Raw genomic sequence first — 19,995 nt, 5'->3', positions numbered from 1 at the left:
ACCTCTCCTTTTCCAACTGGGAGCACGGTGGACACTGACTGCTGAAGGTGATATATACCTTTCTCTTTCTTTTCTTATTAATTTTTGTTATATAGCGGTCACAGATTATATACCACTTTATCCAAATCTGCCAGTCCCACTGTAACAGATGTTGTTTCTTCAGCAAATGTTACAGTTGTTTAACCACCAAATCCACGGACCAAAATTTTTTTCCCCTTTCCAACACACCTGTTCCCCTTTCCAACAGCATCTGTCCTTTTTCAACTCATTTTGGGATATGACCAAAAGTGCAACTGTGCAGGGACACCGTACTCAACGCCATCTCAGCACAGCAGCCATCCCTCGGTCCCTCCGATGTGGACAAGTAAAAGACCATTTCCTCCTATCCATGACAAAGTGTTGAGATTCACTCTGTGCAGCACTGGTGTTTAGTGGAAAAGTAGATCTAAGATTGCGTACCACATTCTGCAGATACTCCTGTATACGTGCGTCTATTTCTATGGCAGGAATTAGTTCGCCAAATTTTGTCTTGTACCGGGGATCTAACAGTGTGGCAACCCAGTATTCAGGATTACTTCAAATTCATACAATCCGAGGGTCATGTAGGTAGTGCAGCAAGAAGGCGCTCATGTGTCTTGTGCATCCAGGAGGACCAAGTCCTTGGTGTGTTGGTGGCAGAGAGGTGAGAATCGTGCATCCTTCCTCTGCCCTCTACCCACAACCTCGCACAACCGAAATGTGAGCAAGCTCTCACTCATCTGCTGAGTCTTCCATGCCCATCGCCAGTTCGTCCTCCATTTCTTCATGGGCTCCTGCACTTTCATCAACACTTTTTGCTGATACTATGCGCCCTTGTTAATCCCTCTCCCTCACCATGACTGCCGCATAGGTGCCGCTGACCATCTGGACCTCGTAGATCTTGTTATCCCTTCCGCATATGACTCCTCCTGTACTTCCTCCCCTTCCTCTTGTCCCAACACCTGACTCCGAATAATAATTACAGTGTGCTCCATCATGTAGATGACCAGAATTGTCACGCTGAGAATGACATTGCCAGTGCTAAACATCTTCGTCGACATTTCAAAACTGTGTAGCAGGGTGCATAGGTCCTTGATCTGACACCACTCCAGCAGCGTGATCTGCACCACCTCTGGATCAACTTATCCCAGGCTATATGTCTTACCGTATTTCAGCAGGGCTCTGCGGTGCTGCCACACACGCTGCAACATGTGCAGATTCCAATTCCTGCGTGTCGGAACATCGCATTTCCGGCGTTTAACTGCCAGACCCTAAGACTTCCGGAGTGATGAAAGTTGTTGAGCTGCTGTGTGCGCACGATGGAAGTGAGCACATAGCGAGCGTGCCCGCTGCACAAGGCCATGTAGGCCGTGATGGTGTTTTAAAAATTGCTGGAGAATTCGGATCAACACGTGAGCCATAAAAGGCACGTGTGTCACATTGCCCTGAGGATGGCCCGCAGCCAGGTTTGCATCATTGCCGCACACGGCTGTTAAGTCACCAACGGAGTCCGCTCCGTCAATTTGTACTCCGGTCGCCAGGTGACAACGTGTTCCTTTCATGAATAGTGCTGATGATGGGAGAGTAGTCGATGCCAGCGGCGCAGGTGGACGCAGGTTATGCTCACCCACTGGGCTGCATTACCTTGACAGATGCAGAATCTCTGGCTGAATGTAGCTGGTGGGTATCTCACAGATGAAATACCATCATTCAGCTACAACCAATGGGAAGACACCACACCCTTTTTTATGCCCATCCTGTCTGCAGACCACTGCCAGACATAGCTATGAACCTCTGGTTAATTTTACCCCCAGTTCAGTTTTATGATTTTGTGTGCTTGTTACCTGACTACTTTTCCTGCTTGCTGTTTATGTACCTTGTTGGCCGATACGCATTTCACCTCTGCTTGTTTTCTGATTAAGTCCTGGCCGTCCCATTCTGTTCCTGTTCCTCAATTAATGTTTTGACCCTGCCTGACTACTATTCTCTGTAATAGCGGTGTGACTCACATTTCCCATACATTTCAAAGTAAAGCTTTGACCGCCTGATGGCATTGAGCTCTGCTGCCAGCATAGTAAGGAGGTGTGTGGTAGTCCTTGTGCGCAGTTGCAAGGAAGGGTGGCCTGACCACACAGGGTTTGCGCAAAGGTAGAGGACCCACACGAGGTTGAAGAGGCAGAAGCAGTGTATTAACTTCTACATACAGAACAAGGATTGAAACAACTCGTGGGGACGGCAAGACTTGTACAGCAGACCCTTCTCCATCTCTCACCATAGTTTGCCAGTGCCCAGTCAGTGACATGTAATGACCCTGTCTATGCTTACTGGTCCAAGTATCTGTGTTGAAATGCACCCTGTCGCACACAGATTTTCTCAAGGAAGTGGTGATGTTGTGTGCGACATGCCGGTGTAGCGCGGGCATGCTTTTCTTGGAGAAGCAGTGGTGATTGGGCATCTGGTACTGGGGCACAGCGACAGACATAAGGTCTGTAAAATCCTGTGTGTCCACTACGCGTAAAGGCAGCATTTCGGTAGCCAACAGCTTACAGAGGGATAGAGTCAACCACTTAGCTTTGTCATGGGTCGCAGTAAGTGGCCTTTTATTTGACCACATCTGAGGGACAGAGATCTGGCTGCTGTCTGTAGACGGTGTTGAGTAGGGTGTCCCTGGAAAAATGCAGGTTTGTGAGAAAAGTGCAGGCGGAGACATGATGTTGGCTTCATCTTGCCTTCAGATCTGTTCATCTTGTATCATTTTTAAAAAACACAGCAAGCAAGGGTTACTCCAAGCGGAGTCTCCCTTTTTTTCCAAAAATTGGGCCCCACACAGACACCTTATCAGTGGCAGCACTTGTGCCCTAGTTGCAAACAGGATGTTTTGATTTGCATCAAGCACATTCCAAATCCACAAGCATTTACTCTCCCCAGGATGACACAGGGGTAGTAAATTCCTTCTGGATCCATGACTTGTTCATTTTGATGAACGTCAGTCTGTCCACATTGTCACTGGACAGACGCGTGCGCTTATCTGTCAGCACACACCCAGCAGCACTGAAGACACGTTCAGAGACAACGCTGGCAGCTGGACACGACAAAATCTTCGAGGCGTAACTGGAGAGCTCTTGACATTTTTCTAGATTTGAAGCACAAAAGGAGCAAGGCTCCATTTGCAAAGTCATTGCATCGATGTTCATTTGGAGATACTCCTGTATCATCCTCTCCATCCGTTGACTATGTGTCAGACTTGTTGTCTCTGGTGGCCTTGCAAAGGAGGGTCTAAAAAAATTATGAAAAGATTCCATAAAATTGCTGTTACCAGCACCAGATACGGTCCTACTGGTACGGGTAGACTGTTGAAGATGACGAGGCCGTCCCATGTTTGTCAAGTTACAACTGGGAGAATCACTCCCTTCACCTGCACGGTTGTTTGGTGGAAAAGCCGAGCTAAGATCGAGTAACAGCTTCTGCTGATACTCCTGCATACGTGCGTCCCTTTCTATGGGTGGAATTATGTCACAAAATTTGGACTTGTCCCGGGGATCTAATAGTGTGGCAAGCCAGTAGTCATCATCACTTCTAATTTTGACAATACGAGGGTCATGTTGGAGGTAGTGCAACAAGAAGGCACTCATGTGTCTTGCGCAGCCATGCGCACCAAGTCCACGCTGTGTTTGTGGCATAGAGGTGCTAACCGTTCTTTCTTCCTCTGTCATCTCCCCCCAACCTCTTTCAACTGAAATTTGACCAAGGTCCCCCTCATCTGCTGAGTCTTCCATGTCCATGGACAGTTCGTCCTCCATATCTTCATGTCCTCCTGCACCTTCCTCAACATCTCACCTGCTACCATGCGCCCTTGTTGATCCCTGTCCCCCATGGTCCCATGCCTGCCGCGTTGGTGATGATGAACGTCTGGACCTTGGTGATGTTGTTGTGTCTTGCGCATATGAATCCTCCTGTAGTTCCTCCCCTTCCTGTTGTCCCACCCCCTGACTACGAATAGTGTTTAGCGTGTGCTCCAGCATGTAAATGACTGTAATCGTCATGCTGATAATGGCATTGTCAGCGCTAAACATATTCGTCGCCATGTCGAAACTGTGCAGAAGGGTGCATAGGTCCTTGATCTGAGATCACTCCATCAGGGTGATCTGCCCCACTTCTGCATCTCGTTGGCCCAGGCTATACATCATGACGTATTGCACCAGGGCTCGCCGGTGCTGCCACAGTCGCTGTAACATGTGGAGAGTTGAATTCCAGCGTGTCGCCACATCGCATTTCAGGCGATGAACCGGCAGGCCGAAAGACTTCTGGAGCGATGCAAGTCGCTCAGGTGCGGCGGTTGAACGGCGGAAGTGAGCACTGCAGACAGTTTCCGTGCCCTGGTCAGAAGGCCATCTAGGCCGGGATAGTGTGTTAAAAATTGCTGGACAACAAGGTTAAACACGTGAGCCATACAAGGCACGTGTGTCACCTTGCCCAGGCGAAGGGCCGCACCCAGGTTTGCAGCATTGTCGCACACGGCCTTACCAGGCTGCAGGTTGAGTGGAGACAACCATTTATCAAAATCAGTCTCCAGAGCTGCCCACAACTCAGTCGCTGTGTGACTCCTATTTCAAAGACATGTCAAGCTAAAGACCGCCTGATGCCGTTGCGCTCTGCTACCAGCATAGTAATGAGGGGTGCGTGATTCCTTCTGCGCAGTGAGAACGCTGGTGGCCTGACCAGGCAGGCTTGGGGCGGAGGTGGAGGACCCAGATGAGGTGGAGGATGCAGAAGCAGTGGCGGAACTTGGACAGACAGAGGATTGACACACAAGTCGTGGGGACGGCAAGACTTGTGCAGCAGACCCTTCACCATCTATCACCATAGTTACCCAGTGGCCAGTCAGCGACATGTAACGTCCCTGTCCATGCTTACTGGTCCAAGTATCGGTGGTGAAATGCACCCGTTCACACACAGAGTTTCTCAAGGAAGCGGTGATGTTGTGTGCGACATGCTGGTGTAGCGCGGGCACACCTTTCTTAGAGAAGTAGTGGCGACTAGGCATCTGGTACTGGGGCACAGCGACAGACATAAGGTCTCTAAAATCCTGTGTGTCCACTAGGCGGAAAGGCAGCATTTCTGTAGTCAACAGCTTACAGAGGGATAGAGTCAACCTCTTCGCTTTGTCATGGGTCGCAGGAAGTGGCCTTTTATTTGACCACATCTGAGGGACAGAGATCTGGCTGCTGTGTGTAGACGGTGTTGAGTCGGGTGTCCCTGGAAAAATGCAGCTTTGTGAGGAAAGTGCAGGCGGAGACATGATGTTGCCTTCATCCAAAGTTGGTGCTATCGATGTCTGAGAGAGCTGTACACACTCACTTGTTTCCCCTTCCAAACCAACTGACGACCTACCAAGCAAACTGCCTGTTGCGGTTACAGTGGTGGAAGTTGTGGGTGGAAAAACAGGTGTGACAGCTGTCCCCACAGTCCTAGAAGATGACGAGCGCGCGGATGCACTGGAAGGGGCAGGCGGTGGATGGTTCGCTCCGCTAGGCCGCATTGCAGCACGGTGAGCTTCCCATCGGGCCATATGATATTTATTCATGTGACGATTCATGGAAGAAGTTGTCAAACTGCTGAGGTTTTGACCTCTACTAAGAGAACCATGACAAATTTTACAGATCACATAATTTGGGCGATCTTTTTCTATGTCAAAAAAGGACCTGGCTAGGCAAGGCTTAGAGGCCATGCGACCTGTTGATCCACCCCGAATAATGCTCAGAGGCAGAGTGGTGGCTGAGGATGCAGTTGTAGACGTGCTACCAGTGCTCCGACTGTGTCCAGGAAGGCGCCAGGTTACTTCGACGTCGGTTGCATCCTCCTCCACCGCCTCTGTTGACCTCCTCGAGTGTCTGACTGTGGGTTGACAGTAGGTGTGATCTAGAACTTAATCATCAATTGTTGTGTTTGCACTCCCCTACCCCTCAGACCGAGTTTCTTCTTGCCCTGACCGAATATTTAAGTTGTCATCCCAATCGGGTATCTGCGTCTCATCTTCATCAGTATGTTCCTCATTGCCTATAACCACAGTTGTTGGAAAGGCAGCATTTTGGTAGCCAACAGTTTGCATATGATGAAAGTCAACCTCCAAGCCATTTCATGCCCTTCTAAAAGCATGTAAAACACAGCGAGGGGACTCCAACCACAGTCTCCCTCGTTGCCACTAACTGGGCCACACACACCCCACTTGACTGGCATCGGTTGAGCCCCCTTTTGAAAAAGAAAAAGATGCTTTGCATGAAGCACTCTCAAAAATACGCGTGCCTTTCCCGTCCCCTGGCTGACCCAGGGGAAGAAAAGTCCTCTGAGAGCCATGACTTGTTCATCTTGGTTCTTTTAGAGACACAGCGAGGGGACTCCAACCACAGTCTCCCTCGTTGCCACTAACTGGGCCACACACACCCCACTTGACTGGCATCGGTTGACCCCCCCTTTTGACAAAGAAAAAGATGCTTTGCATGAAGCACTCTCAAAAATACGCGTGCCTTTCCCGTCCCCTGGCTGACCCAGGGGAAGAAAAGTCCTCTGAGAGCCATGACTTGTTCATCTTGGTTCTTTTAGAGACACAGCGAGGGGACTCCAACCACAGTCTCCCTCGTTGCCACTAACTGGGCCACACACACCCCACTTGACTGGCATCGGTTGACCCCCCCTTTTGACAAAGAAAAAGATGCTTTGCATGAAGCACTCTCAAAAATACGCGTGCCTTTCCCGTCCCCTGGCTGACCCAGGGGAAGAAAAGTCCTCTGAGAGCCATGACTTGTTCATCTTGGTTCTTTTAGAGACACAGCGAGGGGACTCCAACCACAGTCTCCCTCGTTGCCACTAACTGGGCCACACACACCCCACTTGACTGGCATCGGTTGAGCCCCCTTTTGAAAAAGAAAAAGATGCTTTGCATGAAGCACTCTCAAAAATACGCGTGCCTTTCCCGTCCCCTGGCTGACCCAGGGGAAGAAAAGTCCTCTGAGAGCCATGACTTGTTCATCTTGGTTCTTTTAGAGACACAGCGAGGGGACTCCAACCACAGTCTCCCTCGTTGCCACTAACTGGGCCACACACACCCCACTTGACTGGCATCGGTTGAGCCCCCCTTTTGACAAAGAAAAAGATGCTTTGCATGAAGCACTCTCAAAAATACGCGTGCCTTTCCCGTCCCCTGGCTGACCCAGGGGAAGAAAAGTCCTCTGAGAGCCATGACTTGTTCATCTTGGTTCTTTTAGAGACACAGCGAGGGGACTCCAACCACAGTCTCCCTCGTTGCCACTAACTGGGCCACACACACCCCACTTGACTGGCATCGGTTGACCCCCCCTTTTGACAAAGAAAAAGATGCTTTTCATGAAGCACTCTCAAAAATACGCGTGCCTTTCCCGTCCCCTGGCTGACCCAGGGGAAGAAAAGTCCTCTGAGAGCCATGACTTGTTCATCTTGGTTCTTTTAGAGACACAGCGAGGGGACTCCAACCACAGTCTCCCTCGTTGCCACTAACTGGGCCACACACACCCCACTTGACTGGCATCGGTTGACCCCCCCTTTTGACAAAGAAAAAGATGCTTTGCATGAAGCACTCTCAAAAATACGCGTGCCTTTCCCGTCCCCTGGCTGACCCAGGGGAAGAAAAGTCCTCTGAGAGCCATGACTTGTTCATCTTGGTTCTTTTAGAGACACAGCGAGGGGACTCCAACCACAGTCTCCCTCGTTGCCACTAACTGGGCCACACACACCCCACTTGACTGGCATCGGTTGACCCCCCCTTTTGACAAAGAAAAAGATGCTTTGCATGAAGCACTCTCAAAAATACGCGTGCCTTTCCCGTCCCCTGGCTGACCCAGGGGAAGAAAAGTCCTCTGAGAGCCATGACTTGTTCATCTTGGTTCTTTTAGAGACACAGCGAGGGGACTCCAACCACAGTCTCCCTCGTTGCCACTAACTGGGCCACACACACCCCACTTGACTGGCATCGGTTGACCCCCCCTTTTGACAAAGAAAAAGATGCTTTGCATGAAGCACTCTCAAAAATACGCGTGCCTTTCCCGTCCCCTGGCTGACCCAGGGGAAGAAAAGTCCTCTGAGAGCCATGACTTGTTCATCTTGGTTCTTTTAGAGACACAGCGAGGGGACTCCAACCACAGTCTCCCTCGTTGCCACTAACTGGGCCACACACACCCCACTTGACTGGCATCGGTTGAGCCCCCTTTTGAAAAAGAAAAAGATGCTTTGCATGAAGCACTCTCAAAAATACGCGTGCCTTTCCCGTCCCCTGGCTGACCCAGGGGAAGAAAAGTCCTCTGAGAGCCATGACTTGTTCATCTTGGTTCTTTTAGAGACACAGCGAGGGGACTCCAACCACAGTCTCCCTCGTTGCCACTAACTGGGCCACACACACCCCACTTGACTGGCATCGGTTGACCCCCCCTTTTGACAAAGAAAAAGATGCTTTGCATGAAGCACTCTCAAAAATACGCGTGCCTTTCCCGTCCCCTGGCTGACCCAGGGGAAGAAAAGTCCTCTGAGAGCCATGACTTGTTCATCTTGGTTCTTTTAGAGACACAGCGAGGGGACTCCAACCACAGTCTCCCTCGTTGCCACTAACTGGGCCACACACACCCCACTTGACTGGCATCGGTTGAGCCCCCTTTTGAAAAAGAAAAAGATGCTTTGCATGAAGCACTCTCAAAAATACGCGTGCCTTTCCCGTCCCCTGGCTGACCCAGGGGAAGAAAAGTCCTCTGAGAGCCATGACTTGTTCATCTTGGTTCTTTTAGAGACACAGCGAGGGGACTCCAACCACAGTCTCCCTCGTTGCCACTAACTGGGCCACACACACCCCACTTGACTGGCATCGGTTGACCCCCCCTTTTGACAAAGAAAAAGATGCTTTGCATGAAGCACTCTCAAAAATACGCGTGCCTTTCCCGTCCCCTGGCTGACCCAGGGGAAGAAAAGTCCTCTGAGAGCCATGACTTGTTCATCTTGGTTCTTTTAGAGACACAGCGAGGGGACTCCAACCACAGTCTCCCTCGTTGCCACTAACTGGGCCACACACACCCCACTTGACTGGCATCGGTTGACCCCCCCTTTTGACAAAGAAAAAGATGCTTTGCATGAAGCACTCTCAAAAATACGCGTGCCTTTCCCGTCCCCTGGCTGACCCAGGGGAAGAAAAGTCCTCTGAGAGCCATGACTTGTTCATCTTGGTTCTTTTAGAGACACAGCGAGGGGACTCCAACCACAGTCTCCCTCGTTGCCACTAACTGGGCCACACACACCCCACTTGACTGGCATCGGTTGACCCCCCCTTTTGACAAAGAAAAAGATGCTTTGCATGAAGCACTCTCAAAAATACGCGTGCCTTTCCCGTCCCCTGGCTGACCCAGGGGAAGAAAAGTCCTCTGAGAGCCATGACTTGTTCATCTTGGTTCTTTTAGAGACACAGCGAGGGGACTCCAACCACAGTCTCCCTCGTTGCCACTAACTGGGCCACACACACCCCACTTGACTGGCATCGGTTGAGCCCCCTTTTGAAAAAGAAAAAGATGCTTTGCATGAAGCACTCTCAAAAATACGCGTGCCTTTCCCGTCCCCTGGCTGACCCAGGGGAAGAAAAGTCCTCTGAGAGCCATGACTTGTTCATCTTGGTTCTTTTAGAGACACAGCGAGGGGACTCCAACCACAGTCTCCCTCGTTGCCACTAACTGGGCCACACACACCCCACTTGACTGGCATCGGTTGAGCCCCCCTTTTGACAAAGAAAAAGATGCTTTGCATGAAGCACTCTCAAAAATACGCGTGCCTTTCCCGTCCCCTGGCTGACCCAGGGGAAGAAAAGTCCTCTGAGAGCCATGACTTGTTCATCTTGGTTCTTTTAGAGACACAGCGAGGGGACTCCAACCACAGTCTCCCTCGTTGCCACTAACTGGGCCACACACACCCCACTTGACTGGCATCGGTTGACCCCCCCTTTTGACAAAGAAAAAGATGCTTTTCATGAAGCACTCTCAAAAATACGCGTGCCTTTCCCGTCCCCTGGCTGACCCAGGGGAAGAAAAGTCCTCTGAGAGCCATGACTTGTTCATCTTGGTTCTTTTAGAGACACAGCGAGGGGACTCCAACCACAGTCTCCCTCGTTGCCACTAACTGGGCCACACACACCCCACTTGACTGGCATCGGTTGAGCCCCCTTTTGAAAAAGAAAAAGATGCTTTGCATGAAGCACTCTCAAAAATACGCGTGCCTTTCCCGTCCCCTGGCTGACCCAGGGGAAGAAAAGTCCTCTGAGAGCCATGACTTGTTCATCTTGGTTCTTTTAGAGACACAGCGAGGGGACTCCAACCACAGTCTCCCTCGTTGCCACTAACTGGGCCACACACACCCCACTTGACTGGCATCGGTTGACCCCCCCTTTTGACAAAGAAAAAGATGCTTTGCATGAAGCACTCTCAAAAATACGCGTGCCTTTCCCGTCCCCTGGCTGACCCAGGGGAAGAAAAGTCCTCTGAGAGCCATGACTTGTTCATCTTGGTTCTTTTAGAGACACAGCGAGGGGACTCCAACCACAGTCTCCCTCGTTGCCACTAACTGGGCCACACACACCCCACTTGACTGGCATCGGTTGACCCCCCCTTTTGACAAAGAAAAAGATGCTTTGCATGAAGCACTCTCAAAAATACGCGTGCCTTTCCCGTCCCCTGGCTGACCCAGGGGAAGAAAAGTCCTCTGAGAGCCATGACTTGTTCATCTTGGTTCTTTTAGAGACACAGCGAGGGGACTCCAACCACAGTCTCCCTCGTTGCCACTAACTGGGCCACACACACCCCACTTGACTGGCATCGGTTGAGCCCCCTTTTGAAAAAGAAAAAGATGCTTTGCATGAAGCACTCTCAAAAATACGCGTGCCTTTCCCGTCCCCTGGCTGACCCAGGGGAAGAAAAGTCCTCTGAGAGCCATGACTTGTTCATCTTGGTTCTTTTAGAGACACAGCGAGGGGACTCCAACCACAGTCTCCCTCGTTGCCACTAACTGGGCCACACACACCCCACTTGACTGGCATCGGTTGAGCCCCCCTTTTGACAAAGAAAAAGATGCTTTGCATGAAGCACTCTCAAAAATACGCGTGCCTTTCGCCTCCCCTGGCTGACCCAGGGGAAGAAAAGTCCTCTGAGAGCCAGGTCCACATTGTCAGTGGACAGACACGTGTGCTTATCTGCCAGCAGACCCCCAGCAGCACTGAAGACAGGTTCCGAGAGAACGCTGGCTGCAGGACACGACAAGATCCTCAAGGCGTACGTGGCGAGCTCAGGCAATTTATCCAGATTGGAAGCCTAAAATGAGCAGGGCTCAAGTTGCACAATAATGGAATCGATGTTTCTTTGCATATACTCATATATCTGTGTGTCTCCCTCTTTTTCCTTGTCCAGCTGTTTTGTTTTCACATGAGTATATGTCCTTGTCACTTTCCCATGTGTTTGTGTTATGTTGTGAGTTGTTTGTCACCTTTTGGACACCTTTCAGGGTGTTTTCTAGGTGTTTTACTGTGTTTGTGATTGCCTGCCATTGTTTCCTATGGGCTCGAGTTCGGTTCGTCGAACGTTCGACGAGCCGAACTCGAGCCAGACCCCCCGTTCGGCGAACCGCCTCGAGCCGAACCGGGACCGGTTCGCTCATCTCTACTGCTGATTACCCTTGTTTTTGGCTGGTAAATGGCAGAGGAAGCAGGCTTTAGAAAAATATGCAGAGTAAAGACAGTACAATAGGGGATTACACAACAGAAAACTTTTAGGTGTTTTCCACTTCAAAACTGGTCCCTAAAAAATAAGTTTTGGAAATTTCTTTGAAAAAAAGGAAAAATTACTGTTACAATTTTAAAGCTTCTAACATCCTAACAAAATAAAAGAACATTTTACAGTTGTTGCTGATGTAAAGCAAAAATGAGGTAAATGTTATTTATTAACTGTTTTGTGTGGTGTGACTATCAGGATTAAAGGGATAATCATTCAAAGTTAATGTTTTAAAAAAAACTTTTTGCCATATTTCTGATATTTGGATAAATAAGTGTAAAACACATTGATCTAAATTGACCATTATTCTAAAAGATAATTTGTCTTGGAAAAATACAATCTCAAAATCACTGGGATATGTTGAAATATTGCAGTTATTGTCACATAAAGTGTCACATGTCAGATTTGAAAATTAAGGCACTAATGAACTATGTCCTGTTTTATTATTTTTTAAGTATTTTTTACTTGCACATTGTTACAATATAAATGTGTTTAAAAGTAATGAGCGCGTGTGCTCGCCCCTGCTCAATACTCGATCGATTATTGGGGCGCCTGGGTACACTCATTTCTCGATCAAGTATTATGGGTGCTCGAGCTCCAAGTTTGAGTCCCCACCCTGCATGTTTAGTAGTTGTTAGATAGCCAATCAATATGCAGGGATTGCCTGTCATACACGGTAATGCTGTAGCCATGTTGGCTACTGGTATTATTGTGATTAGCTGGCCACATCGCGATATCAGGTCTTATATAGGACGCACTGTTCTCTGGAAGCAGCATAATGAGGGAGAGCTTAGATTAAAGCAGGCATATAGGCATTGTTTGAGTACTATTGCAGTAATTGTATACCGCTGCTGTACCATTAAAACAAAAATCCTTTTCAGGGCTACATACTGTCCTTCCACTAGTAAAATCATTGTTACCTGCATTCAGTGTAGGGATAGCTCAAAGAGGAGGGATAGTAAATAATAAATATATAAATAAAACAACATGCTATTTTTGCTGAACAGCAAAGGTAGAGCAGACATTTGTGGGCTGATATTATCAGGCTGGGAAGGTCCATGGTTATTTGGATCTTCCCAGCCTATAAATAACAGCTTGCAGCCTTCCCAAAAGTGGAAAATCACATTAGATGCATTACTTCTGCTCGGCTCTTCCTGCCCTGGTAGAGTGGCTATCAGGGTAATGGTACTTGGGGTTGATGCCAGCTGGGTAACGTTAACTGGCATCAAGCCCTGATGTTAGTAATAGAGAGGCATCTATCAGACACCCCCATTACGATCCTCGTAAGTATAAAAAAAATAAAACACACACAAAAATATTTTATTTTAAAAAATACTCCTCTACTATTGCCCTGGTTCACCAATTTATTAAAAAAAGCCATGCAGATCTGACGTAGTCCACCGAATTCAACGTAGTCCACAGATGAGAACCTGAAAGATATAAAAAGAGGGAGATAAAGAAATAATAACAAGATATTGTCCCTCGTTTACCAATTTATTATGAAAAAAATAAACCCTGCATTTCCGACATAGCACATGGCATTTCCATGATGTCCCCTGAATCTGTGATGAACGGTGATGACCTCAGTAACGTTACTGCTGATCACTGCTCTCGGCGGGTCACAGCTTGTTACTAAACTGGTCAACCAGGGCTAGAGTCAGGGTGTGTTTTTTTCTTTAAAATAAAGTATTTGTGTACGTGTTTTTTTTCTTTTTACTTAGAGTTAGCAATGGGGGGGTCTGATAGATGCCTCTCCATTACTAAGACCAGGGCTTTACACTACACAGCTGACATCAACCCCATAACCCATTAACCCATAAACCATTACCCCGATTTCCAAACCATCAGGGCATTTGTGAAGACCTGAAGCAAAGTGCCAGAATTTTTTCTTATAATGTGAATTGCAACTTCTAGGGCAGCTGCTGGCTGGTATTTTTAGGTTGGGTATGAGCCCAATAACAATGGACATTCCCAGCCAGATAATAGCCTATAGCTAGCTGTCTGCTTTACCTTTGCTGGTTATTAAAAAAAGGACCTTCACATAGTATTTTCATTCATTTATTTATTTAATTAAACATGAAAAGCTGTCCAATAAGCTTCACAGGGTTTAATTTTATTATATGTAGGGGAGTTGTGCAATTATATGTCTGTCTATCTATCTATCTATCTATCTATCTATCTATCTATCTATCTAACTTTAATATTATCTATATAGCATTCATTGATGACCAAAAATGCTAAAAAAAATGCAAATAAAACACATGCAAAAACGCATTGTAAACATGATAAAAACGCAGAAAAACACGTTTTTTTGCTGCTGCATTTTTCCTGCCAAGAGATTTAGTAGTGGTGAAGAAATTTCTGCATCCAAATACTCAACATGTGCACTTACCCTAATACCTTGTCAACAATGTCCAAGACTTAAGAGTCAGAGATGCATCCAGGCGTCTTCCCCATGCTGTTCCCATGACATTTGAGTGCGGTTTCCATCCTTTTTAGTGATTTTCCGACCCCACCCAGCCCTCCTGTTAGGGTCTTCTGGAAAATACCCAACACTTTCCCATTGACTTCTATTATTGTAAGTACTCAAATCAAGCCTCCCAAGCTACTGACCTGCTCGATTTCAGTACTGAGCACTCAAGCATTTTAGTGCTCGCTCATCACTAGAATTTCCATCATTCCTTGGAATTATTTACAAAGAATTACTTGAATAAAATATCCTATTTATAAGAACCATGTTGGTTGCCTTAGGCCTGTGACACACAAATCCGTGCCTCCAGTAGGTGTGTGCCTTTTTTTTCACGTACCGGAGACATGGGCCCACGTGGTCCTATGTATTGTTATTGTTTTGGACACACGTAAGTATTCAGGAACGGAACGTGTGTCCGTTCCGTACTTACGTGTGTCCGTTTTTTAAAACCGCTGACATGTCCGTGTTACTCCGGCAGCACAAATGTCACACGGCCTGCACCCGTACCACACGGATGTAGTGTGAATGCAGGCCCGTGTGACACGTGCCAGAGAAAGACACGTGTCAGTGTAAAAATAATAAAAACACATACTCACCTCCACCATACCTGCAGTCTCTGCCGCGGCTGTCCCCTGCATCCGTCCCCCAGTGAATTTGAACAACGCTTCTCCTTCATTGGGGGCCGGAATCAGTGTCAGCGGGGCGTGGCTTTGGCCGGACGCTGTCATTCAGCACCACAGATAGCGCCGGATGATGCAGGTAAGGCGGGGATTTCGGTTCTCCGTGTGTTATTACGTATAACTCATGGAGAACACGTACGTGCCACAAAAACGGCACACGGGGACAAAACCACCCCTTTAATACGTACGTGACAAAAACGTAACGTTTTGTCACGTAAGTGTGGCAGAGGCCTTAGTTAGCAGCACTGGCATAGTCTGCAGTACGTCAGACACCGATGGTCTCTGCCAGCACATTTCTGTATTAGATGCTGGTACAATATCTTTTGAGGCAACTATTACTAATCTGAAGTGAATACTTCATCCACAGCTCTATACTCTTTATTCTGAGCCTCTGATGCGGATCTGTGACGCCCTGGGCAAGCCAGGGGTCACAGGTCATAACACCACCACACCCTACACCCCAGTTAGGAACACCAAGGCTAACCTAAAATCCTTGTTGCCTTCCTCCAGGGGCTGATGTCCACACCAGGGGGTGGGCCAGGCGGTTGGCTCCGCCCACCGAGGAGTTCACAGCCCTGGAGGCGGGAGAACCAGGCAGATGAGTTTAGGAGGAGGAAGTAGAAGGAAGTGGTAGAGGAGCTTGAGAGAAGCTGAAGTAAAAGGAAAGTGACAGTTTGTAAAGCCTGAAGCTGATCCGGGTGTGTGCCCCGGACTGAGACAGCAAGGTCAGCAGACGGCGGTGACTGTCTGCAGGGGTGACTGCTTGGAGGTTGCTGGAAGGACCGCGGACGGGTGGTGGCCCGGCGGTACCGGAGCGGTATACGAAGAGCAGTCAGCACCAGTGGCAGGGGCCTTTCGGATCCCGGCAAGGCTAGGAGTCGCCGTGAATTTGCCAAATCCGTTAGTGAAGGGGACCTCTGGGTCTCCCAACAACCAAGTCCCGATTGAAGGCAACAGTCCAACCGTTACAGAGAGACACCGCCACCGCCAGGGCACCAGTTTCTCAGGGCCAGCGCCTGCGGGCAAAGTAGGGCTCCTCCGGCCCATATCCAAGCCGGGGAGCGGGTTACCGGTGGGAACCCATCGAAACCATCATCATCTTAGGTGCAGGAAAAAGGGACCGTCACCGTCAACTACTGGGGAAAGCAAGTGCAGCCGTCCGTGGGAACCGTCTTTCCAGCCGTGTGTTTTACCGAGAACTGTGTCATCGTCTCAGGCTGAGTGAGTACCACAGTGCCGCAAGGCACAGAGCTGCCCCCGCGTCCCTGCACCCCACCAAGCCCTGCATCACCCACCTCATCACTGGGCCCCGGGACAACTACCCCCTACCCACGGAGGGGAGAACCAACAACTTTGCTGCTCCCTGTCATCAGTCCCCGGGATCCCCATACAGAGCAGCGGTGGTGTCAACAAATCACCACAACCGTGGGTGGCGTCACGGACAATAAACTATCCCAAATCCCAATCCCCTTTCACTCACGGGCGAGGAGCGCCGCTCGAGTCCCCGGGATCCGGCCCATCGCTTGAGCCACCGAGCAGCAGCAGCAGCAGGCCGCAGCAGCCGCAGCGGCAGCCGGACCCGAGCAGAGGGAGAGCGCGGCGTCCCCTCCTCCGCCCGCGACAGATCCATCCAAAAATATTCACTAAATCTTTACTAAAATTCATGGCCCCATGACAGAAACCCTCCAGACTCTAATAAAGTCAATAGGGTCCATTGGGTGCCACTTGCGTCTGCCATGCCAGGGATCCCACATTCACATTTTTTTTAATTACTTGCCCCTATAACAAAGCAGAACATTGGAATTATAAAATAGTCCTAACATGAATATTTGCTGACTATTGTTTATTATGCAGTATTTTTATATCACCAAGTAACCTGATGTTGTTTTTCGAGTTTGAGACGGAAATACATTACCCAGAACAAAATCATGACTCATTGCAGACTCACTATTTTTAGGGAAATAAAATCACTTTTGACCACAGTGTCCCCTCCTCATCACAAGTCTGCTAAGGCAGATGATAAAGGGGTGCTGGTCTTCTTTCTAATTTTTTGTACTAAAGAATAAGAAACAATTGGTTATGGGTCTCATGAACAGGGGACTTGGTTGCTACGTGAGGTGCATTTTACAAAGCTTTAAGGCTAGGGCCCCACGTTGCTTTTTACCTGCTTTTTCAACTGCAGCGTTTAATGCCAAAATGGATGTGTTCTGCTTTTCAAGCTTAGTCTATTGGAATTTGGGTTTCTAAACCGCACTATGCAGTTCAAACTGCAGCCTTTTTGTGGCAGAAATTTGGGCAAAACTCTGCAGTTCTAAACGCAAATGGCAAAAACAATTGACATGTCAATTGTTTTTGCCATTTGCGTTTAGAACTGCAAAGCAGCGTTTTTGCCCAAATTTCTGCCACAAAAAGGCTGCAGTTTGAACTGCATAGTACGGTTTAGAAACCCAAATTTACATAGACTAAAGGGTACTTTACATGTTGCGACATTGCTAGCGATCTCGTTAGCGATGTGAAATTCTAGATCGCAAGTGCGATCTTTCGAGATCGCACATAGGTCATTTACGCATGTGCGATCTCGAAAGATCGCACTTGCGATCTAGAATTTCACATCGCTAACGAGATTGCAAGCGATATTGCAGCATGTAAAGTACCCTTAAGGTCCAGTCACACTAAGAAACTTACCAGCGATCCCAACAACGATAGGGATCGCTGGTAAGTTGCTAGGAGGTTGCTGGTGAGATGTCACACTGCGACGCTCCAGCGATCCCACCAGCAACCTGACCTGGCAGGGATCGCTGGAGCGTGGCTACACGAGTTGCTGGTGAGCTCACCAGCAACCAGTGACCAGCCCCCAGCGCCGCGTGGAAGATGCTGCGCTTGGTAACTAAGGTAAATATTGGGTAACCAACCCGATATTTACCTTGGTTACCACCGCACGGAGCTACACGTGCAGAGAGCAGGGAGCAGCGCACACTGAGCGCTGGCTCCCTGCTCTCCTAGTTACAGCACACATCGGGTTAATTACCTGATGTGTGCTGCAGCTACATGTGCACAGAGCAGGGAGCAGCGCACAATGCTTAGCGCTGGCTCCCTGCTCTCCTAGCTACAGCACACATCGGGTTAATTAACCCGATGTGTGCTGCAGCTAAATGTGCACAGAGCAGGGAGCAGCGCACAATGCTTAGCGCTGGCTCCTTGCTCTCCTAGTTACAGCACACATCGGGTTAATTACCCGATGTGTGCTGCAGCTTCATGTGCACAGAGCAGGAGCCGGCACTGACAGTGAGAGCGGGGGAGGCTGGTAACAAAGGTAAATATCGGGTAACCAAGGACAGGGCTTCTTGGTTACCCGATGTTTACATTGGTTACCAGCCTCCGCAGAAGCCGGCTCCTGCTGCCTGCACATTTAGTTGTTGCTGTCTCGCTGTCACACACAGCGATCTGCGCTTCACAGCGGGAGAGCAACAACTAAAAAATGGCCCAGGACATTCAGCAACAACCAACGACCTCACAGCAGGGGCCAGGTTGTTGCTGGATGTCACACACAGCAACATCGCTAGCAACGTCACAAAAGTTGTTCGTTAGCAGCGATGTTGCTAGCGATGTTGCTTAGTGTGACGGGGCCTTTAAGCTTGAAAAGCAGAACACATCCATTTTGGCATTAAATGCTGCAGTTGAAAAAGCAGATAAAATGCAGGTAAAAAGCAGGTAAAAAGCAAAGTAGGGCCCTAGCCTAAGACCGGCTTTGCACACTATGACATCGCAGGTGCGATGTCGGTGGGGTCAAATCGAAAGTGACGCACATCCGGCGTCACTTGCAATGTTGTTGTGTGTAAAACCTTTTTGATACGATGAACGAGCACAAAAGCGTCGTTATTGTATCATCGGTGTAGTCTCTGACATTTCCATAATGCCGGTGCAGCGACAGGTACGATGTTGTTCCTCGTTCCTGAGGCAGCAGACATCGCTGTGAGTAAAGCCACAGGAGCGAGGAACATCACCTTACCTGCGTCCAGGTTGCTATGAGAAGGAAGGAGGTGGGCGGGATGTTTACATCCTGCTCATCTCCGCCCCTCCGCTGCTATTGGCTGCCTGCCGTGTGACGTCGCTGTGACGCCGCACGACCCGCCCCCTTAGAAAGGAGGTGGTTTGCCGGCCAGAGAGACGTCGCAGGACAGGTGAGTGCATGTGAAGCTGGCGTAGCGATAATGTTCGCTACGCCAGCAATCACAAGATATCGCAGCTGCGACGGGGGCGGGGACTATCGCGCTCGACATCGCAGCATCGGCTTGCGATGTCGCAGCGTGCAAAGTACCCCTAAGGGTAAATTCCCATGCTACAGATTTTATTGTGTAAATATTATTTCTGAAAATTGGTTCCATTTATTTGAGTGAAGTTGCAGAAATTTCTATAACAATATCTTCAGAATTCAGTTCAGAGTTATTAAATATTATTGGATTTTACAATATTCTGGATTTTTCCAAGTTGCACCTAATACTCGTGATTAATGGGAAAAAACACAGTTATTGATATCTGTGATAAGAATGGTATTCTATTCCCAGCCACAGAATTCCCTCTGTCTAGTTTGATGAACAGACTACAGTTTTTAATGATATATTATTACATTACTGAGTATGTAATAGTTTCTGGGGGACATTACGTCACCACAGATGAAACATCACTGTGACCAACAGCCATTGTGTTTCAGACGTATGCGCCATTACGTCACTTGGAAAAAATATCACTGTAGTATATTCTTTATTTTTGGGACAGGGATAGAATCCCAGTGTAATTCAATAAGATTAAGCTCACACAAAGATATTTTGATATTGATTTTTATGGCTGAAAACCCCATGTTAAAAAAAAATCACATACATAAGAAAGTCTCTTGACTGTTTTTTTATGTATTTTTGTGCATGTTTCTTTTCTGCTTCAATTAATTGAGTAGCTAAAGGGAACCTGTCAGATCCCCTGGGCACCAAGAACCACAAGCAGTTCTGGGTGC

The sequence above is a fragment of the Anomaloglossus baeobatrachus genome, chromosome 7 (genome assembly GCF_048569485.1).
Source record: "Anomaloglossus baeobatrachus isolate aAnoBae1 chromosome 7, aAnoBae1.hap1, whole genome shotgun sequence".
Lineage (NCBI taxonomy): Eukaryota > Metazoa > Chordata > Amphibia > Anura > Aromobatidae > Anomaloglossus > Anomaloglossus baeobatrachus.
The sequence above is the reverse complement of the archived record's forward strand: the minus strand, read 5'-3'. Positions refer to the sequence as shown.